The sequence below is a fragment of the Pinus tabuliformis genome, chromosome 4_2 (assembly GCF_031772625.1).
Source record: "Pinus tabuliformis cultivar Carrire ecotype Pingquan chromosome 4_2, CPIR1, whole genome shotgun sequence".
In the NCBI taxonomy this organism is placed as follows: Eukaryota; Viridiplantae; Streptophyta; class Pinopsida; order Pinales; family Pinaceae; genus Pinus; species Pinus tabuliformis.
In genome coordinates, this window is record NC_142304.1 from 90,975,425 (window position 1) to 90,985,956 (window position 10,532).

Below are 10,532 nucleotides of genomic sequence, written 5' to 3' on the forward strand. Positions count from 1 at the left end.
AGGAGAGATCATATACCTTTTTTGGCTTCATTGGGAAGAGAGTGAAACTTGTCAAAGTAGAGGAGACTTCTTGTTGGACCTTGGGAGGAGCTTGTATAGCGTCAAGGCACAGGTTGTAAAGTTCTTCTTTCGATTTGAATTAATACAATTAGATTCATTTTTCTCAACAAATTGTCTTATGTCATTTGTTTCGTGAATTCCTTGACTTTCATGTTAAATATGTTTTATGATATTGGCTTTTCAAGTGTTATTTAATTTGTTTGCTTGTTTGTGTTTGCAGATTCGCGACAAGGGAGCTCATTTGGATCGAAGGAGCGAGGCTTCCACAAACTTGCATTGGACCCAAGGTAGGCCTAAAACACTTGTTTGCCTTTGTTTATAAATGCATATTTAGAGAAAGATAGTTTGTGATTGGCTTGCTTGTCACTAGGTATTCTTTAGATTCTAGGAAGGTCTATCTTGTTTACAAGATCGACTCATTCCGTGTGACACACCATTGCCGACGCAATTTGAACACTTCACCGGATCATTCAATTGGTAAGAGCGATGGGCTGTGTACAAAGGGCAAGGACGTAGTCAACATGAGTTGATGATGCATGCTTACTAGGAATTCCTCGTTGAAGACCAATAATTGGAATGGTCTATCCCCATCACAATGTAATTTGAGAAGATTTCCCAATCCTCTCGAACCGGGAAGAAAAATGCATTGGATGCATCAATGTAGCGCGTGTGCGGCCCAGAACATCTAAGGGCATCACAGACCTATTATTGCCTCAAACTTCCATGGCCTAAATGGTCATAGTCCCTCTAAGAAGTTGGCCGCGAAGGGGAACCTTCACCTAGCTAGTTAGCAGGCTGAGGTCTCATTCGTTATCGGAATTAACTAGACAAATCACTCCACCAACTAAGAAAGGCCATGCACCAACACCGATAGAATCAAGAAAGTGCTCTCAATATGTCAACCCTTACTATGTCTGGACTTGGTAAGTTTCCTCGTGTTGAGTCAAATTAAGCTACAGGTTCCACTCCTGGTGGTTCCCTTCCGTCACTTCCTTTAAGTTTCAGCCTTGTGACCATACTCCCCTCAGAACCCAAACACTTTGATTTCTCAGAAGGTGCTGGCGGAATCCTTAGAGCAACATCCATCGATCTCGGGTCGACATCATTTATGGTTGATACTAGGACAGTATCTAATCATCTTCGAGCCCCCAACTTTCATTCTTGATTAATGAAAACATCCTTGGAAAATGCTTTCCCAATGGTCCGTCTTTCATAAATCCAAGAATTTCACCTCTGACAATGAAATACGAATGCCCTTGACAGTCTCTATTAATCATTACTCCGATCACGAAGGCCAACACAATAGGACCAAACTCCTATCATGTTATTCCATGATAATGTATTCAGAACATAAGCTTGCTTTGAGCACTCTAATTTTTTCAAAGTAATAGTGCTGGAGCCATGACCTAGCCAATTAAAGCTAGGAGCACACCGCCGACAAAAGGGATGGAAGGGAAGGTGCACACCAAGTAGGAGGACCGACCTTTACGACCCAAGATCCAACTATGATCTTTTTAACTGCAACAACTTAAATATACGCTATTGGAGCTAGGATTACCATGGCTTCTGGCACCAGACTTGCCCTCTAATGGATCCTCATTAAGGGATTTAGATTGTACTCATTCCAATTACCAGACTCGATGAGCCTAGTATTGTTATTTATTGTCACTACCTCCCCATGTCAGGATTGGGTAATTTGCACGCCTGCTGCCTTCCTTGGATGTGGTAGTTGTTTCTCAGGCTCCCTCTCCAGAATCGAGCCCTAATTCTCTGTCACCCATCACCACACTGGTAGGCCTCTATCCTACCATCGAATTTTGATAGGGAAGAAATTTGAATGAAGCATCGCCAGCACAAGGGTTGTGCAATCCGTCAAGTTATCATGATTCACCGGAGAAGTGGGCAAGCCCGCGCTGACCTTTTATCTAAAAAATGCATCCCTTCCAAATAGTCGAGACTTGGTGCAGTATTATCTCTAGAATTACTACAGTTATCCAAGTAGTATGGTACCATCAAAAAAACTATAACTTATTTAATGAGCCATCTGTAGTTTTAGAGTCTGAATTAGTTCATGCTTAGACATGCATGGCTTAATATTTGAGACAAGCATATCAATATTGGCAGGATCAACCAGGTAGCACCCTCCCACTTCAAAGGGAATTCTGAGTGCTCTCTTACCAAGAGCCAACCTAAACACCCATCAAGTCAAAGAGATATCAAAATATCATGTAAAACTTTTATGCCTTGCACCTCTTGCATCCCAAGAAGGAAGCACATGCAACATCACAAGGACATGGCGAACAAATGGGTACACCTGCCAAACCACAACACACCAAGGCCACTTTGGAGTATGCAACATGCCCCAACCAACAAGAAATTGAGCGATCACTCACCCACTCCCTTAGAAATGCCTCAAAAAGCCTCCATGCCCCACACCGAGGCCACCTAGGATTCCACCGAGACAACAACAACAGTGGACCTTGATCTCTCGATTGCCTGTGGCAGCCTCGATGCAAAGGAAATAAATGGAGAATGACCAACCACGCAAACTCTATATTATAAATGAGCCCCAACCATACTTGCCCCGCATCGAGGCCACCTAGGAATCCACCTGGACAGCAGTAATAATGGACCTCAATCTCCTGATCACCTGCGGTAGCCTCATTGCAAAGGAAAAGGAAGGAAATGAAAAGAGGACAACCAACCACAAATCCTATCATAGAGATGCCATACAAACCTCCCTACCCTGCACCAATGCCACCTAGGAGTCCACCCAGACAGCAGCAACAGTGGACCTTGATCGAAAGATCACCTGCGGAAGCCTTGATACAAAGGCAAGGGAAGGAAATAATACAAGACAAATTGAGCCTGCAACCTCCCCTAGAAATGCCCCCAACCCTCCCCTCCCTCACAGAGGCCACTTAGGAGTCCACTCGGATAGCACTAATGATGGACCTCGATCACATGATCACCTGTGGTAGCCTCAATGCAAAGGAAATAGAAGGAAATAAAACAAGACCAACCAAGCCCACAAACTCTCTTAGAAATTCCCCCCGAACCTCCCTGCCCCGCACCGAGGCCACCTAGGAATCCACTCGGAGAGTAATAATGGTGGACCTCGATCACTTGACCACCTGCGGCAACCATGATGTGAAGGCAAAGGAAGGAAATAAATGGAAATCAAGAGGCTCGCTACAAAATACAAGAACGGATCCAAACAGGAGGAGGGATCGAGTAGCTCTGCACTCCACACACCCTACGTACAGGCAACCTAGGAGATTGCCCACAGCTTTACCAACTGGAAAATGAATAAATTTCACCTATGGCCACCTCCACATAGAGGAGGGAGGTCGAAGCGTTCCACCTCAAAATCTTTCTTCCAGATAGCCCCCACCATCGACGTAGCAAGCCTCCTCCCCATTAAACCATGAGCGCATACACAATTGAAACAACAAATGCCCATAAACGTTGTGACTTAACATTTCCAACCGCAAAAGCCTACCACACACGTGAGATGCAAGGAAAGAGTCAAACACTTGATCAAACATATGGTCCAACACATCTATTAAAACCTCAAAGCCAACGCAACCATGGACGATGTGCACTTTGAAATAAATGCCAACCCTTAACTTTACAATAAGGAGAACAAAGACTCATATCACCCGACAGAAAAAGCAAGCAAGAGGGAGGGTAGGTGGTTGAAAACCAAAGCCCTTCCACATTCCTCTTAAATGTATGCATCTCAACCGAAAATGCCAACACAGAAGTGTACAAGCACAAGAAACCGGCACCAAAAATAGCCGAACAATGAAGAGGCTAGTCATCACAAGGAGCCACACCACAATAACCCATACAACTCTGAGAGCTTAGAGCCGAAGGGGAATTTTTTACATATGCCTCATGGGACAAGCATGGCCAACATTACCATTCATGTGCTACCGAGTGGGTATGGAGAGAAGATAAAAATCGGCCACCCTACAGACGACCCAAGACCATTCTTGAGGCAAGCCTGAAAAACCAACTCAATTACCAACCCACCTTTCACACGAAAAGAAAAAACCTCCCACCAAATAGGGAGGAGGTGAACAATATAATGAGTATCCAATTTCAATGGAGCCACACATGGCTACCCAACCCAATCAAAATTTTCTATTCACAACAACTGATGGGCACGATAGCGACATAGGCACGAAGGAGTTTTGGGGTTTCCATTTGGGACCACAACAATGCAGGCTCAAAGGAGCGCCAATAAAACTTTAACATTTTTATCATTCGGATGGGAAAGATGGATAGGAACAAGCATGGCCAAGATTACCACTCATGTGCTACTGAGTGGGGATGGAGAGAAGATTAAAATCGGCCACCCTACAAATGACCCAAGGCCATCGTTTAGGTAAACCCGACAAAACAACTCAATTACCAACCCACCTTTCACACGGAAAGAAAACCTATCAATTGTATCATTTGGATGAGAACGAGCGACCAGGACGAGCCAGGGAGCCACACCACAACAACCCATACAACTCTAAGAACTTAGAGAGTAGAACAGGAATTGTTCACATATGCCTCCTAGGACAAGCATGGCCAACATTGCCGCTCATGTGCTACCGAGTGGGGATGGAGAGAAGATGAAAATCGGCCACCCAACAAACGACCCAAGGCCATTGTTTAGGAAAACCTAAAAAACCAACTCAATTACAAACCCACCTTTCACACGAAAAGAAAACCTATCACTTGTATCATTTGGATGGGCACGAGTGCACTAGGACGAGCCGGAGAACTACACCACAACAACCCATACAGCTCCAAGAACTTAGAGAGTAGAAGGGGAATTGTTCACATATGTGTCCCGGGATGAGCATGGCCAACATTACCTCTCATGTGCTACTAAGTGGGGATGGGGAGAAGATGAAAATCGTCCACCCTACAAATGACCCAAGGCCATCATTTAGGAAAACCCAAAAAAACAACTCAATTACTAGCCCACATTTCACATGAAAAGAAAACCTGTCACTTGTATCTTTTAAATGGGCATGAGGGGACTAGGATGAGCCAAGGAGCCACACCACAACAACCCATACAACTCCAAGAACTTAGAGAGAAGAAGGGGAATTTTTCACATATGCCTCTCGGGACGAGCATGGCCAACATTACCGCTCATGTGCTACCGAGTGGGGATGGGGAGAAGATGAAAATCAGCCACCATACAAATGACCCAAGGCCATCGTTCAGGCAAGAACAAAAAACAACTCAATTAATAACACACCTTTCACATAGAAAGCAGGCCTATCACTTTTATCATTTGGATGGGCAAGAGGGACCAAGACGAGCCCAGGAGCCACACTACAACAACCCATACAACTCCAAGAACTTGGAGAGAAAAAGTGGAATTGTTGACATATGCCTCCAAGGACGAGCATGGGCAACATTACCGCTAATGTGCTATTGAGTCTGGATGGAGAGAAGATGAAAATCGGCCACCCTACAAATGACCCAAGGCCATGTTTTTTGGCAAACCCGAAAAAACAACTCAATTAGCAACCTACCTTTCACATGAAAAGAAAACCTATCACTTGTATCATTTGGATGGGCATGGGGGACAAGGACCAGCCAGGGAGACACACCACAACATCCCATACAACTACAAGAACTTGGACAATAGAAGGGGAAATGTTCACATATTCCTCCCAGGATGAGCATGGCCAACATTACCACTCTTATGCTACTGAGTGGGGATGGAGAGAAGATGAAAATCAACCACGCTACAAATGACCCCATGCCATCCTTTAGGGAAACCCAAAAGAAAAACTCAATTACCAACCCAGGTTTCACACAAAAAGAAAACCCATCACTTGTATCATTTGGATGGGCACGAGGGACCAGGACGAGCCTGGGAGCCACACCACAACAACCCATACAACTCCAAGAACTTGGAGAGTAGAAGGGAAATTGTTCACATATGCCTCCCAAAATGAGCATGACCAACATTTCCACTCATGTGCTACCGAGTGGGGATGGAGAGAAGATGAAAATCGGCCACCCTACAAATGACCCAAGGCCATCCTTCAGGCAAACCCTAAAAAGCAACTCAATTACCAGCCCACCTTTCACACGAAAAGAAAACATGTCACTTGTATCATTTGGATGGGCACGAGAGGACCAGGACGATCTAGGGAGCCACACCACAACAACCCATACAACTCCAAGAACTTAGAGAGTAGAAGGGGAATTGTTCACATATGCCTCCCAAGACGAGCATGGCGAACATTACTGCTCATGTGCTACCGAGTGGGGATGGAGAGAAGATGAAAATCGGCCACCCTACAAATGTCCCAAGGCCATCGTTCAGGAAAGCTCGAAAAAAAAAACTCAATTACCAACCCACCTTTCACATGGGAAGCAAACTTATCACTTGTATCACTTGGATGGGCACGAGGGACCAAGACGAGCCCGAGAGCCACACCACAACAGCCCAGACAACTCCAAGAACTTGGAGAGTAGAATGGGAATTGTTCACATATGCCTTCCGCGATGAGCATGGCCAACATTACCGCTCATGTGCTACCAAGTGGGGATGGAGAGAAGATGAAAATCGGCCACCCTACAAATGACCCAAGGCCATTTTTCAAGCAAACCCAAAAAAGCAACTCAATTAACAACCCACATTTCACACGAAAAGAAAAAACTATCAGTTGTATCATTTGGATGGGCATAGTGGACCAGGACGAGCCCGGGAGCCACACCACAATAGCCCATACAACTCCAAGAACTTGGAGAGTAGAAGGGGAATTGTTCATATATGCCTCCCAAGATGAGCATGGCCAACATTACCACTCATGTGCTACCGAGTGGGGATGGAGAGAAGATGAAACCGACCACCCTACAAATGACCAAGGCCTTTCTTAAGGCAAACCCAAAAAAACAACTCAATTACCAACCCACCTTTCACATGAAAATAAAACCTAGAACTTTTATCATTTGGATGGTCATGATGGACCAACACGAGCGTAGTAGCCACACCACAACAACCCATACAACTCCAAGAAATTGGAGAGCAGAAGGGGAATTGTTCACATATGCCTCGCGTGATGAGCATGGCTAACATCGCCGCTCATGTGCTACCAAGTGGGGATGGAGAGAAGATGAAAATCGGCCACCCTACAAATGACCCAAGGCCATTCTTTAGGAAAATCCGAAAAAACAACTCAATTACCAACCCACCTTTCACATGAAAAGCTGACCCAGGGACCAAGACGAGCATGGCCAACAATACTGCTTGTGTGCTACCGAGTGGGGATGGAGATTATATGAGAATCCGCCACCCTACAAATGACCCAATGCCATCCTTTAGGTAAAACTGAACAAACATCTCAATTACCAACCCACTTTTTACACTAAAAGGAAGATCGCACCCAAACAAGTTTACAAGGGTGCCCTCACACGACCCGACCTGACCCAGCCGAATGAGTTTTCATGGTTGACCTCACACGATAAGACATGACCCAACCTGAGCCAACCTGACCAATTTTACATGGGCACCCACACACAACCGAAACGAAGACACAAGGGAGAGCCGGGAAAACGAGCTACATGAACGTGCACAAAGCCCACCCCAGGTCACAACTTAGAAATTTTGATATGGGCTCATGTGCCCAGGCATGCCCTCACACTGAACGACCAAACCAAATGAGTTTAAACGGGCGCCCTCAAATGACCCGCCCGAATGAGTTTACACAAACGCTCTCAAATGACCCACCCGAACGAGTTTACATGGGCGCCCCCAAATGACCCGCCTGAATGAGTTAACAAGGGCACCCTCAAATGACCTGCCTGAATGAGTTTGCATGGCCACCCACAAATGGCCCTACACTGGTGGTAATCTTCCAACCTCACTATAGAGAGGTGCAGCACCACTGACCACTTTCTTTTCACCAATACTTATGACCATGGATTGCGCCTAACATTCGTACTTAGTTTATTTTTCATTACCAAGTATTAGTTTATCCTTTATACATGATGAAAGCCATGAACATTCATCATAAACATCAATAACATGAACAATTACACAACAATATAAAGGGAGGGGAAAATCCCCGTTGTGAGTCTACCCAAATAAATATATATATATATATATATAATCTTTAATTTTCACAACACAAGTTAAATCATGGAGGAAACCCCAAATTTACACTTAGCCAAATTTTCACAACTTTGGCAAAATCAATTTCCCTGCTCGTCGGCACCTCCGAACGGTTGCCACATGACTCGCCCAACTATCTGTTCACCCATCACATGTTTCGTTTCCACCCGATGCCTGACACACCCAACCGCGGGTTGCCCTTACCTGTTCACCAACTTGTCCAACTGTCCGGTCTGCCCATCATTTAGCGGGCATGCCCTCTGCACACCTCATACGACGCACCACATGGATGCCCTACTCAGTTACTCCACCCAGCTGCACCACGAACTCGTTCACCCGATGCCCTCCATGGGTTGCCCGACCTATCCGCTGTGTCAACCACCTGGTCCCTTGCGTTTGTTCACCCGATGCCCTACTTGGGTCGCCCATCTCCTCCACCCGATTTAACCGCAAACCAACTTCACTCTGCTCGCTCTTTCAGCCTGAGTTCACGCATCCAACTCTGCGTCAAACCACAGTTCGCACACTTAGCTCGCACTTTTGGTTAATGTTTGAATGATCGAATGATGACTCTCCACCATCCTTCATTTGTTTACTTATACGCTTGGACGCCCATCATTCAAATGCCGAACTGACCTGCCCATCATCACACAACCGTCAGCTTTCTCCACTTAAACAACACGTTGGCTCACCCATTCCATCATTCGGCCGCCCACCCGTTCCATCATTCACCCATCATCCCGCCCATCAGTCGGGGCACCCGCGACCACCCATACGGGTTTAAATAAAACTCCATATTATTCCATTGAATTTCTTCCCAAAATGCTCGCACGCCCTGTAGCTCGTCTCGTGCACCCACACACTTCACTAACCACAGCTCGTCTACTCGTTCGATGAGTCACCCATCCGTTGCACGGATCTCAGGGTGTTACATCCTCCCCGACCTAAAATCATTATCATCCTCGACAATATCTCATCTCAGTAACCATCCGTCACCAAGATAATAAACATATCCTTGATCCATGATATCAAGTAGTCCATACATTTCAAACATCCTTGCAACGTATGAAAAATGACCACCTCCACCATGTGTCGTTCCATCACGTGAACTATCATCATGATACTCCAACATAATTCTAGCACATTTATGTACACTTCTCGAGCCCCATAATCTAAGTTATTTGGGTAGCTAATCCAACTGTCACACTCAAACCATGAGAATGCACATCCTCATGCCACCATCAATATTTTCTCAGACTCTACCACTATCCAAACTCATCAAGAATCTACTCCAAACACATGCTCAGGTCCATCGAAACTCCATCCCATATGCAACATGTCATGATGTTAATGCCAAACCATTCCTACATCATCTATCTGTCATACCTTCTCAACCTGTTTAAAGGACTCACTGCTACGAGAAGCTAACAATGAGCCCCATATTCTAAGTCATTTAAGAAGATGTGGAGGGAGTAGAGCCTGAAGGCTCTCCCTCACTGATCAGCTCAATCCACCTGTCTGGATCTTCTATCTCCATCCTCTGTAGATATGCAACCTGATCCTCCTCCTGGAAATTCGGCCTCACATAAACCTCATCATCGTCATCATCATCCTCAACTTCCTCTAGCCTCCTAGACAAATCCAAGATGCTATCGGAAAATTTCTTGATAACCTGTGACTGTTCCGCAAGCTTTGCCTCAGTAGGAGACAACTGCTTACACACCCCATCCATATGCTTCTTGTCTTCCATCTACATCACTACCAACTTAGACTTGGGTCTTGTAACACCAATGGGTACATCTTCCCTTCCATCGTAAATGTACAGCTTCTTCAAATGTGGAACAATCATCGCATCATAGTGTTTCAAAAACTCCATTCCTAATACAACTTCATAGTCATCAATCTGCACTATCGTGAAGTTGACTTTCCCGGTCCACTCACCTAGTGTCATGTCCACCTTTTCAGCTACACCAATCACAGGATCAGGAGGAGAATTCACTCTCTTAATCTGTACCCGCACCCATATAAATTTCATCCCAATCCTTCTCACAACATGTTCACTCATGAAGTTGTGAGTAGCCCCACTATCCACCATACTGAGTACATCCACACTTCCAACCTTCATCCGAACATACTCCAAGTTGTTCCTTTCTGGATCTCTTTGTGAGACCGCTTTTGTAGTAGCTGCAAATCCAAGAATCTACATCACCCCCACATAAGTCTCTTCTTTCTTCACATTAGACTATGCCACCATAGCCACTTTCAGTCTTGAAGGACAATTCTTCACCGTATGTGGTTCCGCACATATCCAACACTTCAATGGTTTCTTCGT

At 45.3% G+C, this 10,532-nt stretch overlaps 1 pseudogene; it reads right to left on the reverse strand.

Moving 5' to 3' along the window:
* Positions 1-447: 447 nt before the first annotated feature.
* On the reverse strand, positions 448-2,197 carry LOC149168416 (18S ribosomal RNA; annotated as a pseudogene).
* Between the last annotated feature and the right edge of the window lie 8,335 nt (positions 2,198-10,532).